General features: G+C 39.8%; 1 protein-coding gene across 3 annotated transcripts in view; it reads left to right on the top strand.

Moving 5' to 3' along the window:
* LOC126480911 (centromere-associated protein E-like) overlaps positions 1–20960 on the top strand; it is a 588622-nt gene that overhangs the window by 171341 nt on the left and 396321 nt on the right. The gene's annotated exons all lie outside the window — the stretch shown is intronic.

The following is a 20960-nucleotide window of genomic DNA, read 5'->3' as shown; positions in this document are numbered from 1 at the left end:
AAATATACAGAACTTTTACATTATCAAATATTGATAGAAAAGGCAATTGGAAGTAAAAACTGAATTGTAGTTTACTGGATATCAAAGACATTTCAGTGCTTTGTAGCACAGCTTTGCAGGTAATTCTGGATGTCATCTGAAAACATATACACATCAACAAGGCTTAAAACATATCAAAGAATTTTCAGTAGAACATCCAGCAGAATCAGTCGATGCAACTCCTTTTGATGTCTCCCTTCTGAAATTTCAGAGGGTAGCAACAAGTGATGCCAAAGGTTTCACAAAACGAAAAATAAGCAAAACTCAAGAAGCAATTGTGAATAATATTGCTGCTGCTGAAGGCTTTGACCCAAAAGGTTTTCAAACACCTAGCACAAGCAAGGTATGTCTTGATTGTGAATACTATAAGCAGCTGATTAAAGAATTGAAAGAAAAGTTGCAATTGTCAAGGCAGCCTCAAAAATTGCAAATTGTGACATTAGTACCTCAAAGCTGGACTATAAAAGAGAGAATGCTAGAATAGGCATTTCATAAAGAACTATAAAAGCAGCTAGGAATTTAAAGTCAGAAAATGGTGTATTAGCTGTGCCAAAGAACAAATGTGGCAAGAAGATTTCAGATGAAATAAAAGTAAGAATGGTAACCTTTCTTCATAATGAAGAATTTAGCCAAATTTTGCCAGGTGAAAAGGAGTGTGTATCAATTAGAATAGAGGGAAAGAAAATTTTGATGCAAAAATACCTTCTGAAAATAATTTCAAACAATGGAAAATCCAGGATGGGTGAAAAGGAAAGTTGCTACTCACCATATAGCGGAGATGCTGAGTCGCAGATAGGCTCAACAAAAAGACTCTAACGTGTGTGTGTGTGTGTGTGTGTGTGTGTGTGTGTGTGTGTGTGTGTGTGTGTGTGTGTGTGTGTTGAAAGCTTTAATTTTAAGAGTCTTTTTGTTGTGCTTATCTGCAACTCAGCATCTCGACTATATGGTGAGTAGCAACTTCTGAATAATTTGAAAGAAATGTTTGCAGCCTATCGACTTCTTCATGGGCTTGGAATGGGATTTTTCAAATTTTTTTATTGACCAAAATGTAAAATTGATGCTTGGAAGCTGTCCAATTAAAGAAGATTGCTAGAATAATGTTTGATTTGGAATCCAAAGACTGTGTGCTCCATTGGGGTGAAATCTGTCCAGGGAAGGAACTTTGAAGACAGTGAACCAGATGATACTGTCAAGTTCAAACAATGGTTGCACATTGATAGACACACATTAAAAACCAAGCATATGACCACTGAGGATTTTATTGAAGTTCTGATTTTGAAAATTGACAAGCTTTCCACTCACCATTATATTGCAAAACAACAAAGCAAACACTTAAAGTGCATAAAAGAAAGCATGAAGCCAACTGAACTAATCATATTAATGGATTTCGCTGAAAATTATTCATTCATTGTCCAAGATGCAGCTCAAGGTTTTCATTGGCATAACAGCCAAACAACTTTATGCCCACTTGCTGTGTATTTTAGAAATAACTTGGACGTCAACAGCATCAGGCAACAGCCTGAAATGTGATGCAATCACTGTACATGCTTTCTTAATGAAGTTAATAGATCACACATTTACTGCTTTGGTGATGGGCAGCAACACAGTACAACTTGAAAAATTTTCTGAAGCTTTAGCAGCATCAAAATGACTGGAATCTCAGCTGAATGGCACTTTTTTTCTACAAGCCATGGAAAATCTCCCTGTGGTGGATTTGGAGGAACTACAATGTGTCTGGCAGCAAGAGCAGACCTTCAAAGGCCAACTGAGGTCCAGATTTTGATAACAACTGATTTGTTTAAATACTGTACAAATAATATCTGTGAAATCCAATTTGTTTTTGTTTTAAAAGAAGAATTTCAAGTATCGAAAACTGAGCAGGAAGAACGGTTATTGTTTTGTGGTAATTTTTGACCAAAGTCAAACAATAGTTTCTTACAGAAATATTGCAGCCTTACAACCAGGCCGATACATTACCTGTATTTATGATGGAAAATGGTGGATTTGTAATGTCTCTGAAGTTTCACATGAAGAAAATGATGTCTTAGTCAGTTTCATGCACCCCAGTGGACCTGCACATTTATTCTGTTGGTGAGTAAGGCAGGATGTTTGTTGGATTCCAGACCAACACATTATTTCTGTCATTCCAGCTCCAACAGCTGCAAGAATGGGCCAACATTATAGCTTGCTAGAGTCAACTGTAACTGCTATTAGTAATACATTTCAGCAACTGAATTAATGAGAACTGAAGTATTGTGATTTAGGAACCATAAAGAGTAAGACTGGTAGTGGTGAAGCTACCATGGACCAACACAAGATGGTGCATTGTGTATTTTTTAATGTAATGGAAATGTAAGTTTGTTTGTTCTTAAATGCATCTCAAAATAAAAACAACTTTTTCTGATCCAGCCAGATGTGTTCTTTTCAGTGGTGCTCAGAAAAATCAGATTTAAGGAATCCCTTTTGAGGTATGACCTCCTGAAAGTGAGCCAGAATTGATTAATTAAATTTTTGAGTAGATGTTGAACTTAGAAAACTTAGTTATTATTTGAGCAGCCTAGATGCCACTTGCAGATTTTTTTGACATGCTTACAGACTGCAGATGACTAAAGAATCAGCTGCAGAAAGTTATTTTTTCAGTAGATACAAGCCAATAAGCTATTGTCAAAATTCATTACGACATTTATGAGGCACTTTGATAGCATATTATGATGAATTAACCATAATTTGACTTTTCGTTCTACAACCAAGCTATTGTACCCAAAAATTTGAACAGAGTCACAAAGTTTTAGCATGGCAGGTCTGTTAGATACTGAGCAGTGGTAAAACAAAGTTGATGATTTATTCATTTAAGTTGTAACGCCAAAAAACTAGCCTTTACAAAAAGGTGGCTAGTATCGCATCCATATGGAGCTGTAATTTGGCAGTGCTGTGTTTAAGCCCTATACATACATCCTGTAAAAATTTAATCGAAACTGAAGATGGTCGAGTGGGAAGCTTACCTAAAATCAAACCACTTGAAATGGAATGACCCGTTACTTCAGTCCTCATACGCCTTACTAACTTTATCCTAACCCACAACTACTTCCTCATATGCCAACCTGTTTTTGAGCCATCTAGAGAAGTTCTTCCTAGCCTCCCAAATCACCAAACCCTTAATCTGGTTCATGTTCATTGATGATATCTTAATGATCTGGACTCAGGGCCAAGATACCTCATTGTCATTTCTTCACAACCTCAACACCTTCTCTCCCATCCACTTCACCTGGTCCTCCTCAACCCAGAGTGCCACCTTCCTAGATGTAGACCTCCTCCTTTCTGATGGATCCATCCACACCTCCATCCACATTAAACTTACCAACCACCAACAGTACCTGCATTTCAACAGCTGTCATCCCTTTCATACTAAAAAATCTCTACCATACATCCTGGCCACTGGGGGATGGCATATTTACAGTGACAGAAGCTCCCTTGCTCAGTATTTTGAGGGACTTCACAAAGAGGCACTATCTCCCAGACCTAGTCCACAAACAGATCCCCCGTGTTATTTCCTCTCACACCCCCAATTCTCCCACCACTCCCAACACCCAGTTGCAAAGGAGTGCCCCCTTCGTCACCCAGTACCATCCCAGACTGGAACTAGTTAACTACATCCTTAAGCAGGGGTTTGATTACCGACCATCATGCCATGAGATGAGGGACATACTACCTGAGATCCTTCCCACCTTTCCTAATGAGGTGTTCCCATTGCCCACTCAACCTCTGCAACATTCTAGTCCATTCCTATGCCACTCCCAATCCAAACCCCTTGCCACAAGGATCATATTCCTGTGAAAGACCGAAGTGCAGGACCTGCCCAATCCACCCACCCAGGACTTTCTATTCTGGCTCTGTCACAGGTTTATCCTACCCGTTCAAGGGCCAGGCTGTCTGTGACAGCAGCCCTGTCATTTACCAGCTCTGCTGCAATAAATGCACAGCCTTTTATGTTGGTATGACTACCAACCAGCTGTCCACCAGTATGAATGGCCTCTACCAAACTGTGACCAAGAGCAGAGTAGATCGCCCTGTGGCACAACACGCGGCTGAGCATAACAAGCTAGATTTCAACGGCTGCTTCACTACCATAGCCATATGGATCCTTCCCTCCACCACTGCACAAGTGGTAACTATACTTGCAACACATGTCCTTGCCTCAACATCAGGTAACATACTGTCCCCACACCGTCCACCCAACGGTGCGCCCCCCCCCCCCCCCTCCCCGTGTCCTATCATCATATCATCATCTTTCCATTTTCATTTGCAAACCTCTGTTTGCCATCCTCTGCCAATGCATCAGCCCATCTTTCCCCGCTCTTCTCATTTTTTGCTCCTTTTTTACTCATTTCTCCGCCCGACAACCTCCTGATGCTGTGCCTGTTGTCATTCTAGTCCCTGCACACACCTCCAGACTGTGTTTGTCTCTCCTCCCATCAGTACACTACTACCCCTTCCCTTCCCCACCCTCTCCAGATTGCTGCTTGCATCCCAGATGATACATGCATTGTGGCCTGAGCTGCCAGAGTTTGTGGTCATGTTTGCATGAGGTGTATTTACCTGTGCATGTGGATGGTGTGTGTTTCTCTTTTGCTGATGAAGACAGGGCCTGAAAGCTTTATGTAAGTGTCTTTTAATTGTGTGTATCTGATGCAACTTACAGTAATTAGCAATCTGTCTTTATCATTTATTTCAGTGTGCAAGTTGAACACGGCTATATGTGGTTGCCATTGGTGTTCTTGTCCTATTTAGGCATTTAAGTCTCCCAGTGCAATTTTGATGTCATATTGTGATAATCTGGAGCACATCTGGCCTAATGTTTCATAGAATTTGTCCTGAGTTGTGTCATGGAAACTTTCTGAGATGTTTCTATATGTGCCCCTGATCCTGATATAGGATATCTCTTCATTGACGTATTGTCATGTCATCAAATTGAGCATTATTTTATTATGTAGTGGAAATACTGTCCCAAATACACGATGACCATGTTTGTTTGCACTGTATATGACTGTACAGTTTTCGTTCTGTGTATGCCTTGTCCAGGCCATCTCTCTCCTGCAGGATTGTAATATCCATCTTGTACTCTTTTAGTTCTTCATCAAGTATCTTTGTCTGTCGTGCAGCGTGTAGTGTTTGTGGTGTTCTTACATTCCATGTTCCTGTTTGTAGTCCTTTATTTGTAGGATTGTTTCGTTTTCCATGACATCCATTCCAATACGAGGCAGTGTGTGTGTGTGTAGGAACCCTCTAAATTTTTACAATGTTGAATGATTAGTCCAATGATTAACTCTTCCACTTTATCCAGGCTTGGGACCAGATGCAACTGTATCTTCCTTCCAGGTGTGGCTCATCAACTTCGCCACAGCTAGAAACATGTATATTGACAGTGCATCATTTCCCCGTAGAGACATAACATAAAGTAATATAAACCTCACTGGTTGGGCTAACTAGGAACCAAAAAGACCATGTGTTGTTATTATTATTATTATTATTATTAATAATAATTTACTATTTACGTTTTATGTCCTTCATTGCACCACTCTAGCCAACTTTATACAAAGAATTTTTCATTTTCCTGTCAGCCCAGTACTTCTTGATTTTCTCAGATCTCATCCTTCTTTCTTCATCGGAAATCACCCTTCTTATTGTCTGTTTGTTGATTCTCACTTACAGTCTGGTTTGTTTGTCTGTGAGTTTCCTGATTTTGTTAGTTTTGTTTCTTAGATCTTCCAATGTAATCTGTAGCTCATCCATATCTTCCTTGATTTATGTAATCCACTTAATGTTGCACTTACTATTTCACAATTTTTCTATTATTCTCCTGATGATCCTGTTCTCTGGTGTTCTGATTAGATGTCCAAAAAGTGAAATGCGTTTTTTCCTGATTGTACTCATTACCAGTTCTAATTCCTTGTAGACTGTTTCATTTGTAGCTAGTCTCCAGTGTCCATCTTTCTGGTACGATTTGTTGATGCACATTCTGATGATTTGTCTCTCTGTTTCGAGTATTTTGTCTATTTGTGCAGTGTTAGTTGTTTTGAAGATGGTTTCACTTGTGTGTGTTATATCTGGTTGAGTGGCTGTTTTGTAGTGTTTTAATTTTGTCGCTATTGACAGGCTCTTTGTGTTGGCCATGTTGGCTTTTCTTTGAGGTTCTATGTTATGATTTCTCCCAGATATTTAAATTTATCTACAATTTTGATTTCTTGGTTTCCTATGGAAATTTTGTTTATGAGTGGTGGGTCAGTCAACATGATGACTGTTTTTTCAAAGTATATTCCAAGATCAACTTTCTGTGCTATTTCCTGTAGTGAGATAACTTGTTGTTTGGTTTCCTGAATACTGTTGGACAAGAGAGCAAGGTCATCAGCAAATCCTAGACAATTTAAACTTAAGTTGTCTTTGGGTCTTCCAGTTTGGATGTTCTTTGGGTTAGTCTTGTACCATTGCCTCATGTGTTAATAAAGGAAAAACATAAAAAGGCAGCAACAGATATTAGGACAGTGAGAGGGGCTGATATTGGATTAGACCATTCTCTTGTGCTTGTAAAGATGAAACAATCATTATCAAAACAATCAAGTATGAGCAACAGTGGCAAAAGAACACGAAGAGTAGATGTGAGTAGGCTAAAAGAAGAGGAAGAGAATAAGCAGTTTAAGATTAAGCTCAGAAGTAGTTTCACGAATTAGAGAATGAAAGCAACAAGAAAGAAGGTGAAAATACGGATACAGAGTGGAACAGTATAACTACAGCTATAAAGAAGAAAGCACAGGAACTATCAGGAGATAACAATAATAGCAATATCAGGCACAAACCATGGTTCAATGAAACATGTAGGAAAGCAGTTCAGGCCAGGAAGACAGCTGGCAATGATAAGCAAAGACAAATATGAAAACCCAATAAATTTCAGAACAGCCATGAGATAAGTGGCGAGAACGATCAGGCAACAGAAAAGATCATTCATAAATAAACAGATAGAGAAGGCAGAGGAGGACTACAGCCAGAATGTTAGTAAACAGTTTAACAGGACAATGAGAAGTTATAAAAATGAGAACAGAGCTAAGCCTTTGATAATGAAGGATGAGAATGGAAAACCGTTCACTGCAAATGAAACGAATCTAGAGAACTGGAGAAGATACTTCAAAGAACTGCTGAACGACACCGGTAGACAACTAAGACAATGAAAACAGGCCAGAAAACAACCAGAATGTACAACCATTTGTCAAAGAACCAACTCTGATGGAAGTGAAGGAGGCAATAAAAAGACTGAAAAATGAGATGGCCCCAGGCATAGACATGATATCAGCAGAGCTAATCAAAGAAGGGGAGACAAGACATATGAATGGCTAGCCGAATTGATAAAAGAGGTGAGGAGGCAAGAAGTAATGCTGGAGGAATGGAAAACTGTTGCTGTATGTTTCATATACAAGAAGGGAAACAAAATGTTGTCACAGAACTATAGAAGAATATCACTGCTATGCATGTGCTATAAAATAATGTCAAGAATCATACTGAAGAGGCTCAACACTTGCACTGAAGAAACATTAGGCACAGCACAAGTGAGGTTCAGAAAGGGTAAGTCAACAGTTGAGCAAATATTCACACTAAGACAAATGCTAGACAAGTCAAGATACCTTCTGTATGTATATAGACTTCAACAAAGCATATGACAGCATAGTGAGAGAGGAGATGTGGAGGATAATCACAGAGTGTGGGATGCTGGACAAGCTGATAAAGCTAATAAAATGTGTGTGATGGAATCAAAGTGTAGAGTGAAGGTACAGGGGGAGTTCTCAGAAACATTTGAGGTAAAAACAGGAGTGAAATAGGGAGATATACCACCAACCCTGTTCAGTTTGGCACTCAACAACATCCTGAGGAGAGTAACACAATAATGTGCATGAGTCACCATAGGGAAAAAGATAAATGTTCTGGCTTTCGTGGATTATATTGTGGTGATCCGGTGAAAATAGTTCTAAGTATAAATGGAAATGAAACAAAGTTCCTGGTAATCGGAAGCAGATCTCCGTTAGGACCAAACCATCTGACAATCAGGAAGTGAACAACATAGAAGAAAGATGCATTCACATACCTTGGTGTCAACATCAACCAACAAAACCTATAACAGGAGATCATAATGAGAATTCAAGCTGGGGAATATGTCTAGGAACTATACATAACATCATAAGATCTAAGGTGCTATTCAGGCAGGCAAAAATCTGAATATATCAGACCATCATCAAACCAGTAATGTGCTATGCTAGCAAGACATGGGCCCTGACAAAAAACAGAGAAAAAGCTCATCACTTTTGAAAATAAAGTACTGAGAAAAGTATACAGACCAGTGAAAAAAAAAAAATAAAAATAAATGAATAATGGAGAATAAGGAAAAACAGAGAACTCAAGACGATTATGCTCATTACCTGACATTGTAGCGAGTGAAAACTAAAAGACACAGGTGGTACTAACCTGTGAAGAGGAGAGGGGAGACCATGGTAATAAAGGCATTGTGGAGAAGCTGAAGGAATGAGACCACTAGGATGACCAAGAACGAGATGAAAGGATAATACCATGGGAGAAATGCATATAATGGGTTTGGGATATGAAGATGCAGCTGACAGGAAGGTGTGGAATGCTGGAATGAGTGAGGCCAAGGACCGGCAGTGGATTGTGTGGCCAGTGTAAGAAGAAGAAGCAATCTATCTTTTCTGATGTTGTTGATGTTCTTATCTGGAGTTTCGTAAGTGGTCAACTATTTCTGTAAACCTGAACCACAGTTCCTCGGCTTACTAGTGCTCAGAGCTGAGGGTTTAAGTTCTTCTTTGGGATAAAACACTATTTCTTTTTAGCTGACATTGGTACTTTGGTAATCAGTTTTGCACCTTTCAGCTGATATAAGGAGACCTACAATTTAACGTGGATTCGTAACTACAATGCAGCTCAGTATTTTTCACATTAACAGACATTGTCAGAGGTGAAAGAATTGATAATCAGTGAATAGGCATAGCAACACCAAGCCTTTTAAGAGTTAATTGTAAAACATATATTTTTCAAAGGGCCGTAACGTTTACAAAAATAAGGACAAAATGAAAATACTGTATTTCTTAACACTTTTGATATAGAGGTCTAATATATATTTTTACCAGAGAAATTCATGACCTCGAGTTGACATGACCTGTATAATTTGAGATGAACTCACCCTGCTGTAACTAGTGCTTGATATCTTGAGTATTGACACTGGGCAGGAGTTGACATCTGAGGTGGTCCCTCACATGTTTTGTCGGTGACAGGTATGGTTATCTTGCTGGCCATGGTAATACGTCAACATCACACAGACAGCTCTTAGAGATGTCTATAATCTGTGGATGGCGCCATGATACTGTTGCTTGAGAGTTAACACATTAGGATGCAGGATGTATGTGATGTACCATTGTGCCATCAGAGATTCCTCAATCACTACCAGCCATAACCTAAAGTCACACCCAATGGCTCCCCATATCATGACGCTAGTAGTAACATCACGTGAGCCTCTTCAGAACATTGGATGAAAAGGACCTCTCCCCAGGCCACTACAGCACTCACCTACAATTGTCACCTGGGGTAGTGCAAAACCACGATTCAGTGCTGAGCACAATGTTATGCCATTCATCAGCTTTCTACGCTTCCAAGTCACAGTTCCAAATGCAGTCATTTGTGTTGTGGTGTTAAAGGCAGCCCACAAATGAGACATTAATATCCTATTCTGACTGCCACTAGTTTCTGACCAATGTAGTGTTGGGCCTCTTCATGTCCTTCACAGTGATCACTCAATATCCGATGCTGTTCATGACCTTTATGTTTTCTACTAGACCTGCTAACAACACTAAAATGAATGACACTAATGCACTATGGTGGTTGTTATACCTGTAACAGAGAAATGCAGCTGTAATCATTTACATACCTGCCAGTGGCATATATGTGTAGTAAGTGTCATTGATATCTGACTATGTCTTTGAGTGCTTTGCTTTTTTGTATGTTTATACATATACTGGCTAATGACCGAGCCTGATGTGCTGGTATTGGAAAGAAAGGTCACTAGTATGTCTTGCATCGTTGGATGTAGCAAAATTTTACATGGTGCCAGCACATTATCAGTGCTTCAAGTGTTATTAATTTGAATCAGCTATGCTGATGCCTGTGACCACTGTGCTATGGCGTACTTCTGCAATGTGACTTCTGTGTACACACTTATAACATTTGTCCTCATAACGTGAATATTCCTGTTAGGGATGCGAGGAAAACCAGTCCAGGTAACTTGAAAACATTGTATACCACAATGAATGACATCCTGTACCCTGGGATTGCGGAGAACATGACTGGGTGACTGGAGCCATATGGAACTTGTTTACCACTTTAAGTGTCTGTTGCAGAAACACGCTGCACTGTATCAATGTATCACTCTGATCACAATTGTAACGTCAAAATCTGCTGAAAAAGTGTGTTACGCTACTTGCAATATTTCAGATGGACACGCAGTTTGAGGTACTTCAGCCAGGCAGGGAACAGACTGGATCGGGGGACACCTCATTATCTGAGGCTAAGTGAATCCCTACATACGTATTAAACTTTCTGCATGTGATTTACTAAATTACACATGAATTTACACTCACCTCTGAAAATCTGCAGTCCAAAGTGCATTACTTCAAAAAACATATTACTTGAATGGTTGTAAGTATTTTAGTCTTGCTACCACATGCACTTTGTTGGAAAAATGATTAGATAATAAAGAGAATGTTGCAGACAACAGTAAAACAGACTGCTTGGACAGTGGGACTACGTTTTGAACCAAGTAATATAACCAAGGATTAGTAGATAACAAAAAGGCCCATTGGCGATCCAGACATTTGATGTCAGTTGCTTGAAAGTGTGATGTGAGGCTTTTGTGATACACCTGCCAGTCTCATTGAGCCTCATTGTATGGCTGTATTGCTGGAATGAGTGGGAGTGCCTTTGAATACTACATTGTTGAACTAGTTAAGTGTTTAACCAGTTCCTGATGCTGGTTCAGTTGTTGCTGCCAGAGATCAAGAAATTTAACATTTATGATAATGCTTAGTGAACCAAAACTGTCATATTCTTATTGCCATTGTTGTACCCTTACTTTAGGGCCAACAACAGTTACTGATCACAAACTTCTGCAACAAAAGATGAAAATTGCCTGTTAGTTCACCAAACCAAACTATAATTGTTTTTGATGGAAAATATAAGCCGATGTTCCGTAATGGATTAATATGCAGTAGTTTGTTTGTGAGATTGATATAAATCCAAGTACTGCTGATTTGTTATATATGTCTATTGCAAATAAAAGCTACATTAAGCGTGGCAGTGGTGGAATCTATACGCTCATAGGCTAAAGCACTATGCAACACTACTTTAAACTGGTCGAGTTAAACAGTAGTGGCCGTTTTAGTTCACTTGTTGACGTGAAGTTGGTTAATAACAACTGAGAGTCATACATTTGCCTGCTACAGCAGTTCAAGTGTCTGATCTGCAATATGAATCTTCCACTTTCATATCTGGCACAGTAACTAAACATTTGCCTTCCTATGCAATGTCCTCCTCAGATTCATCATAAGCTTCAGTTTTTTGTTGGTTGCTTTCATCCTCTTTTTTTTTTTTTTTTTTTTCATTGATGGATCTGCTTCTGAGTCTTTCTTTTGATTTTATAAACATTATCTTTCCTCTTGTGCAAATTGATTGTAATGTTCTTCTGTAGGGCTCGTGATTTTCTTGTACTGCTGCTTCACACTCAGTGTCAGGCTATGAAGATCTTCTGCATGTTGCTTCAGTTCGTAGTGTTTCATTTCTTGACATCTCCAGTGCATTCTTTATCACTTCCTGTTGAGCCTTGATGTTGTCCAGAGTCCAGCTTTTGTTGTTGCTAACTGTTTTCTAAAATAATAAGAAACTACCAGTGATAACACAATATAAAATACAGCTTTTAGCTAATACTGAAATATATTTTCAGATTAAGTGATACTACTTATATATTAACTACTTATATATTATGCAACAGAAAGCAGGTAACCCAGGTCACCAGAAACAGTTAATTGTGAAGAGAATCAATTTTTGAAAGTATAATGAAATTGAAGGGGAAGGAAGAGGGGTAATGGAAAACGACTGGTAGGGTTTAGGAAAAGGGTAGAGCGGGAAGTTGCCCAGAACCCTGGGTCAGGGGAGACTTATCGGATGGGATGAGAAGGAAGGACTGATTGTTGGAGACTGCAATGGATTAGATTTGAAACCCTGAGAACTTAAAGATAGAAGACAGGGTAATACACATGACAGAGATTACTGCCAAAACATCGTGCATGAGTTAATAAAAGTAAAAAGCTGAGTACATTGTATGTGATAGAGATGGGAGTAGGGGCTGTGAAAAATAGACAGGTCAGAAAACGAAGGGTATACCAAACTAAAAGGGAGTGAAGAAAGATTAGTTACAGCGAATAAATGCTGAGTTGGAAGAAATTAATGTTAATTAAAGCCAGGTGGGTGGCGTTCTGAGAAACTGGTATCTGGGGGAAGAATCCAAATGGGGGGTTGGTGAAACAGGCACTGAGGTTATGACTGTCATGTTGTAGAGCCCATTCCGCAACAGGATATTGCGTGTTGACGGTATACATCCTCTGCCATTGCCCATTCATCCTAACTGAAAACTTGGTGGTAGTCATGCCAGTGTGAAAGGCCAAACAGTGTTTGCATAGCATCTGGTGTATGACATGTCACTTCAGAGGTGGCTTTCCCTTTCATAGTACATGTTTTGCCAGTTGCAGGGCTGATAGAGGTCGTGGTAGGAGGGTTCGTAGGGCAATTATTACAACAGGGATGGTCAAGAGAGATAGGAGGCATAGGGTAGGGAGATGGGTGCAGAAGGAGCATAGGGTCTTATAAGGATATGATATTGTGGATATTGGGAGGGTGACGAAAAGCTGTTCTACACGTTGTGGACAAAATGTCGAACAGAATGGACTTATTTTAAGGCATGATTTTAGGAAGTTGTTGCCTTGTCGAAGTAGCTGATTAATATATTCTAGGCTAGTATAATACCGAATGGCAAGTGGTATACTTCTAAGTAGTTGTTTTTTTTTGAGGGGGGGGGGGGGGGTGGAGGGGGGGGTGGAGGGGGGGGGGGGAGCAATACCAGCATTGGATGTGATGGCCCAGAAAATCTGCTTTTGAACTAGACTGGTGGAGTAATTACATCCATTGAAGGTTGAGGCGAGAATAATGGTTTACCGCTGTGAAGAGTCTCAAACTGAACAAATATGTTTTCCTTGAATGTTGAGGCTGTGTGGGAAGTAACATTTGATAGGGAAAGAATGGCAACAGTCAAAATGAAAGTGCTATTGTTTGTTAGTAGGTTTAATGTGAACAGAATTGTGTTGCTGACCTTCACAGAGGATGAGATCAAAATCGAGGAAAGTGGCATGGGATTCAGATAGTATCATGTGAAATTTAATTGGGAGAATGTATTTAGAGATCCAAATAATTTTAATGGGTTAGCCTCACCATGATGAGATGCCATCAGTGTTTCTAAACCAAACCAGGAGCTAAAGGTAGAGCCACCTGTGAAACAACCCATCTCATACACCAGCTGGTAGGTAAACACTGTTCAGCCTTTTACGTCGACATGACTGCCGCCAAGTTATTGGTTAGGATGAGTGGGCATAGCTAGAGGGTGTAAACTACTATGTTCTACAATTTGACAGCTGTGTCCTCAGTGCCTGTTTCACCACATGTGCCATGTGGATTCTTTCCCCAGACACCAGTTTCTCAGAAATTCACAGTGGCTACACTGCAACAACAATGATGATCACAACAGTTGCGAAAAGAAACTTTAATATCTGTATACACTTACGTTAAATGTTTTTGTAATGCCAATATGGCCTGATAATGAGAGATCACCTCGAAACATGTCGCTAAATAAACAATTCAGTGTCACCAAATTTTGTGACTGATAATGGTATCTGAAAACCTTTTCATGCATTATAATTGTGAAGAGAGTATGGATAAAGTTCTCAAAAACTACTGTGAACATAAAAGTGTTCCGACATCAGGTAGTTTACTTTTGAGGGGACTAATTTGTGCTAATTAGAACATTCACAGAAAAGTATTCTTCAAGTATGCTATTGAAACAGATATTAAAAATAAAACACGTTGACCATTGAAAAAAAAAAAAAAAAATAATTGGTAGTCTATTTTTTTTACTCAGCAGAAGCTGTTTGGACACTAAATGGTTCAGATAAGTACCTAGAAACAAACAAAACAAAACAAAATTATAAGTAGGCTGAATGCCTGTATATATGTATGACATTGGGGGGGGGGGGGGGGGAGGGGGTATCATTACCAGTGTTAATGCTTTCCAGAAGTACTTGTTATGCATCCACTGGTACAAACAGATAGTCACTTATAGGTATCACCCCATCTAATCGTGAAATTACAGTGCTGTTTTCTCCTAAGTAACATTTGATACGTGATGCCACAGCTCTGTGTTACTGAGCCGACCTCAGGTGCGACTGAGCCGGTCGGCCCACTCTCACCTCAGTGTGGGTGGCAGACTGTGTTGAGGTCTTGAGCCTCAAGGCGAAGGTACCAAATCCCATGCACTTTGCTAATAGATTCAGTGTGCTATCTGATGCTTTGGGGGGGGGGGGGGGGGGGGGAGGCTGAGCCGGATCAGAATGCACCTTCTGCCAGGATAGTGGCCACTCCTTCAGCAAGGTCCGGACAGGCATGTGGGGATAGGGGTTTGTTAGTTATTGGAAGCTCCAATGCTAGGCGGGTCATGGAGCCCCTCAGGGACATAGCAGCTAGGGCGGGGAAGAGGTCCAACGTTCACTCGGTGTGCTTGCCGGGGGGCCTTGTCCGGGATATGGAAGAGGCTCTTCCGGCGGCTATCGAGCGTGTGGAGTGCAGCCAGCTGCAGATTGTTGCACATGTTGGCACCAATGATGCTTGTCGTCGGGGTTCGGAGGAAATCTTTGTGTCCTTTCGACGGCTGGCTAAATTGGTGAAGGCGGCCTCCATCTTTCGAGGAGTGGAAGCCAAGCTGTCGATCTGCAGCATCGTACCCAGGGTGGACTGGGGTCCTCTGGTTTGGAGTCGAGTAGAGAATCTAAACCAGAGGCTTCGTCGACTCTGTGACAAAAGTGGTTGTAGATTCCTCGACCTACGCTACGGGGTGGAAGGTTGTAGGATGCCCTCGATAGATTAGGGGTCACTACACACAGGAAGCAGCTACATGGGTAACACAGTACTTGTGGCGTGCACATGGAGGTTTTTTAGATTAGATTCCTCCCCACGAGAAACAAACCGCTGGCCTGAAAAATTACCAGTTCATGACACTGATGTGGGTGTGCCAACTGTAAAAATTGTTAGTTCGCCTAAAAGGTCATTCCAAAGGATTTAAATATGCTTAATCTCGTGTTAGTAAATTGTCGAAGTGTCTGTAGCAAGATCCCTGAGTTAATCTCCATAATAAACAGTAGCAATGCCAATATTGTATTAGGTACCAAAAGCTGGTTGAAACCAGACATAAAAAGGAGTGAAATTTTGAACTCGGATTGGACAATGTTTAGGAAGGATAGGACTTATGCTGTGGGAGGTGGTGTGTTCATTGCAGTTAAAAGCTGTTTAAATGCAGTTGAGATCGATACTGGGTTGGTCTGTGAAATAGTCTGGATAAAACTGTCAATCAGACAAGGATTGACCATTTTATTAGGACGTTTTTGTAGACCACCAGCATCCGCAACAAACGTCGCAGAATGGTTCGGGGAAAGTCTTGAGTACATAGGAAGTAAGTATCCAAATTATCCATTAGTTATAGGTAGAGACTTCAATCTAGCATCCATTGACTGGGAAAATTACACGTTTATCACAGGGGGCAGAAGCAAAGATTGGTGTAAAGTTATTCTAGAAGCGCAATTGGTTAGAAAACCAATTCGAGATGGGAACATATTAGATATCTTGGTGACAAACAGACCTGATCTTTTTGAGGAAGTTAATCTAGAAGAAGGTATTAGCGACCATAATGTCATTGTGGCTTCTGTGTCAGTTGAAGTTGCAAAAAAACCAAAGAAACAGTGTTGAGTTTTCTTGTTTGGGAATGCAAATAAAAGTGTCATTAATGAATATCTTCATAGTCAGCTCCAAGCATTCACCGCGGGACACAAAGATTTGAGCATCTTTGATCGGAATTTAAAGGTATTGCCTACCATGTGCTAGAGAAGTATGTGCCTAGCAAAAGTATAGGGGAGGGAAAGAATCCACCTTGCTGCAACAAACATATTAGGAAGTTGCTGAGGAAGCAGAGAATTTTGCACAGTCATTTTAAATGTAGTTACTGCCTCGCTGAGAAACAGAAATTATGCGACATGAAAGCAGCTGTCAGAAGGACAATGAGAGATTCTTTTAACAAATTTGAAAGCAATATTTTATCTGCAGATTCTAAAAATAATGCTATAAAATTTTGGTAGTACCTAAAATCTATGAATGCTACAAGTAATTCAATACCTTCTCTTGCTGACATTACGGGTAATGTAACTGATGATGACAAACAGAAGCCTGAAATTCTAAACCCAGATTTCAAAAACGCGTTTACGGTAGAAGACTGCAGCACCATTCCCCCTTTCAATTATCAAACAAACGAAAGGGTGGCTGACGTAGTGTTTAGTGTATCTGGGATTGCAAAACAGTTAAGATCCGTAGACACCAGGAAGGCATCTGGCCCAGACGGTATCACCGTAAGATTTTATGTTGACTATGCTACAAATATAACACCATTCTTATCCATCATCTATCAGAGATCATTGGAACAGCAGAAACTTCCACGGGATTGGAAGAAAGCCCAGATCATAGCAACCTATAAAAACGGTAGAAAATCGGATGCCCACAATTACTGACCAATTTCACTGACATCGATTTGGTGGAACATATTTTGTGTTCAGACATAATGACCTTTCCAGACACTGAGAAGCTCATCTGCAGAAACCAGCACGCTTTTAGGAAACAGCGGTCATGCGAGACACAGCTGGCCCTCTTTTTGCATGATATACAACAGACTCTAGGTACCGGCTCCCAGGTTGATACCATATTTCTTGACTTTAGAAAGGTGTTCAGTTCAGTTCCGCACTGTCGCTTGCTACATAAAGTGCGCGCTTACGGTCTACCCGATGACATATGCGGTTGGATAGAAAGTTTTCTAACAGACAGGGAGCAGTATGTCGTCCTGAATAGGGTGACTTCAACAGAAACAAGCGTAACTTCAGGTGTGCCCCAGGGCAGCGTAATAGGTCCTGTTTACGATTTACATAAACGATCTGGTTGATGGTATTGACAGCGGCTTTAGACTGTTTGCCGATCATGCTGTAGTCTACTGGAAAGTAGTATCACATGAAAGTTGTGAACAAATCAATGAGGATTTGCAGAAAATAAATGCTTGGTATAATGACTGGCAGTTATCTCTCAACATTAGTAAGTGTAACCTACTGCGTATAACAAGGCGAAAATCCCCATTAATGTACGAGTACAAAATAAATGCCCAGTCTTTGGAAGCGGTAATGTCCGTCAAGTATCTGGGTGTGACTATTCAAAATGATCTCAAATGGAATGATCAGATTACACAAGTAACATGTAAGGCAAACTCTAGATTGTGGTTTATTGGTAGAATCCTGAAGCGATGCAGTACTTCAACAAAGGAAATAGCTTACAATATGTTAGTTCATCCAGTCTTGGAGTACTGTTCATCTGTATGGGAACCTTACTAGTTGGGTTTGATTCAAGAGATTGGGAAGGTCCAAAGAAGAGCAGCAAGATTCGTGACTGGTACATTTAGCCATCGCGAGAGTGTTACAAATTCCGTAGAAAGTTTGAAGTGGACACACTTGCAGATAGACGGTGCTCTAAACAGAAGTGGCTGCTCACTAAATTCCGAAATCCGATCTTCACCGAGGATGTAGAGCATATATTATTAACACCAACTTGATCTCCATTCAAAGATAAGGAAAATAAGAGCTCATACTGAGGCATTCAGACAGTTGTTTTTCCCTGGCGTGATCCACAAGTGTAACAGAAGGGGGGAAATATGACTTTGGCGCGAATTGTGCCCTCCGCCACACACTGCTTGGTGGCTAATGGAGTATATATGTAGATGTAGCTGTAGATGTTGATGATTAATTGACATGATCACTTAAAGATTCCTGATGCATCTTTTTCTTATATGATGCTGTATTTATTTAAGTACATCTTGCAAAAACAACAAATATTCTGTTGGCAGGTTGTTGTATTCGGTTTCCATCCTAAAAAGGGGAAAGACTGTATCTGACCAAGTAACAGTTGTAGTGAGGGAAAGACATTATAGCACACAGTGAACTTACACTAACCTTGTCTCTAGAAACCATTACACTCCATACTAATTTTCAGTGTCAGCTAAAAAGATACAATTTTTCCACTTCTCTCTCTCTCTCTCTCTCTCTCTCTCTCTCTCTCTCTCTCTCTCTCTCTCTCTCACCCACTTGTTGTGTCATAAGCATCAGATTATAAATTGGGAAGAAGAAGAGCAAAGACAAATAAAAGTACAAGTTATGGTGATGAAACTGCTCACACTTATTACATACTAAAAATTATATATCACACAACAAACTGTTGTAATTAGACTAGTTTAGCCCAGAAGAGGGTACACCAATAGCATTAGAAGTTGCTGACATGATGTTCTTGAGGCTTCAGAAGATGGAGCAATCATGTCAGGAATGCATGTGCTTAATTGTATGGATTCCATTGTAATTTCACAGGTCAGATGGTCTGTCAATGTGCCTGATTACTCTGCAATTCACAATCAAGAGCCTGGCAGAGAGTTCATCGAACCATCCCCATGTTATTTCTCAATCATTCAACTTTTGAACAGCACACAGGAAAAAGAAACACTTAACTCTTTCTTTGTGACTTCTGTCTTATCTTATTTCTCCTTATGTAGGTGGGTGTCAACAAAATATTTTCGCGTTCAGAGGAGAAAGCTGGTGATAGAAATTTCATGAGATGAGGTGATCGCGCTGTGATGAAAAACACCTTTGTTTTATGATTGCCAACCCAATTTGCTTATCATGTCCGGGCCGGTATCAGTCGTCAGTTCTATCTGAAGCAGATCCCACACAATGCAGCAATACTCCAGAAGAGGACAGACATCTGTTTTCTGCCAATAAATTGTAGTCTTTGGTTCATTTCCCCACAACATTATCTGTGTAGTCATTCTAATTTAACTTATTCATAATTCTAATCCCTAAGTACTTAGTTGAATCATGGCCTTTAGATTTGTGTGATTTATCGTGTGATCAAAATTTAGCAGTTTCTATGTGGAATACTTCACACTTCCCATTACTTGGACTCAATTGCCACTTTTTGCACCATACACATATCTTGTCTAACCATTTTGCAACTGATTCTTATCATCTGATGACTTTTCAAGTTGGTAAAGGACAGCATCATCTGCAAACAATCTAAGAGGGCTGCCCAGATTGTCTCCTAAATCATTTATGTAGATCAAGAACAGCAGAGGGCGTATAACACTTCCTTGGGGAATGCCATATATTACTTCTGTTTTACTCAATGGTTTTCTGTCAGTTACTACAAACTGTGACCATTCTGAACAGGAAATCACGAATCCAGTCTCACAACTGAAATTATACTCTGTAGGCATGCAATTTGATTTTAAGTTGCTTGCGAGGAATGGTATCAAAAGCCTTCTGGGAATCTAGAAATTGTAATCAGTTTGACATCTGTCGATAGCACTCATTACTTCGTGAGAATAAAGAGCTACTTGTGTTTCACAAAAATGATATTTTCTGAATCCATGTTGGCTATTTGTCAATAAATCATTTTCTTCGAGGTAATTCATAATGGTTGAAGACGGTGTATGCTTCAAAATCCTACTGCAAATCGATGTTACTGGTATGGATGTGTAATTCAGAGAATAATTTTTATTTCTTTTCTTGAATATTGGTTTGACCTGTGCAACTTCTGAGTTTCTTGTTATGGGTCTTTTGGTGGGCAAACAGTGGTATATGTTTGCTAAGTATAAAGCTATTTGATTAGCATACTCTGAAAGGAATTTATCTGGTATACAATCTGGACTGAAGGCCTTGCCTTTATAAAGTGATTTAACCTGCTTCACTGGTCTGAGGATATCTACTCAAAGTTAACTCATGTTCATTCGAATTCTTGAATATTTACATCACCTTCTTTGGCGAAAGAATTTTGGATAACGGTGTTTAGTAACTTTACTTCAGTGGCACTGTCATCAGTAACATTACCATTGGTATTGATTGCATTTTGCCGCTGGTGTACTGCGCATATGACAAGATTCTCTTTGGATTTTCTGCCAAATTTCGAGTCAGAGTTTCATTGTGGAAACTGTTAAAACCTCCCACGTTGAAGATCACCCTAAATTGTGAGCTTCTGGAAAGCTTCGCTAGTCTTGGGGTTTTGCATTCTTTTAAATTTGGCAGCTTTTTCTGTTGTTCCTATCATGATGCTCCCAGTTTGCTCAGGATTATTTGTTGCTGAGAAGTAATATCTGTTTTTGCAACCATTTACACTTGTGAAATGTAATTGTTAAAAAAAATTTCTGAGAAAGCATTCAGTACAATTTTGGATGATGTTTTTGTTTACCACCAACTTTAAACATGTATTTTTGAAAGGATATCAAGGGTAGAATGAAGTCATCGGAACTATCTACTTCAGTTACACTAAAAGGCAAACTAGTTCTCATAGCAATAAACTCTCCACCTCTTAATGCATTTAATCTATCTTTTCTGAACACAGTTAGGACCTTTGTAAAAATTTCGACTGAACTT

Source organism: Schistocerca serialis, chromosome 5, assembly GCF_023864345.2.
Source record: "Schistocerca serialis cubense isolate TAMUIC-IGC-003099 chromosome 5, iqSchSeri2.2, whole genome shotgun sequence".
Lineage (NCBI taxonomy): Eukaryota > Metazoa > Arthropoda > Insecta > Orthoptera > Acrididae > Schistocerca > Schistocerca serialis.
Note: the sequence above shows the minus strand (reverse complement) of the source record. Positions and strands in the feature narration are given on the sequence as shown.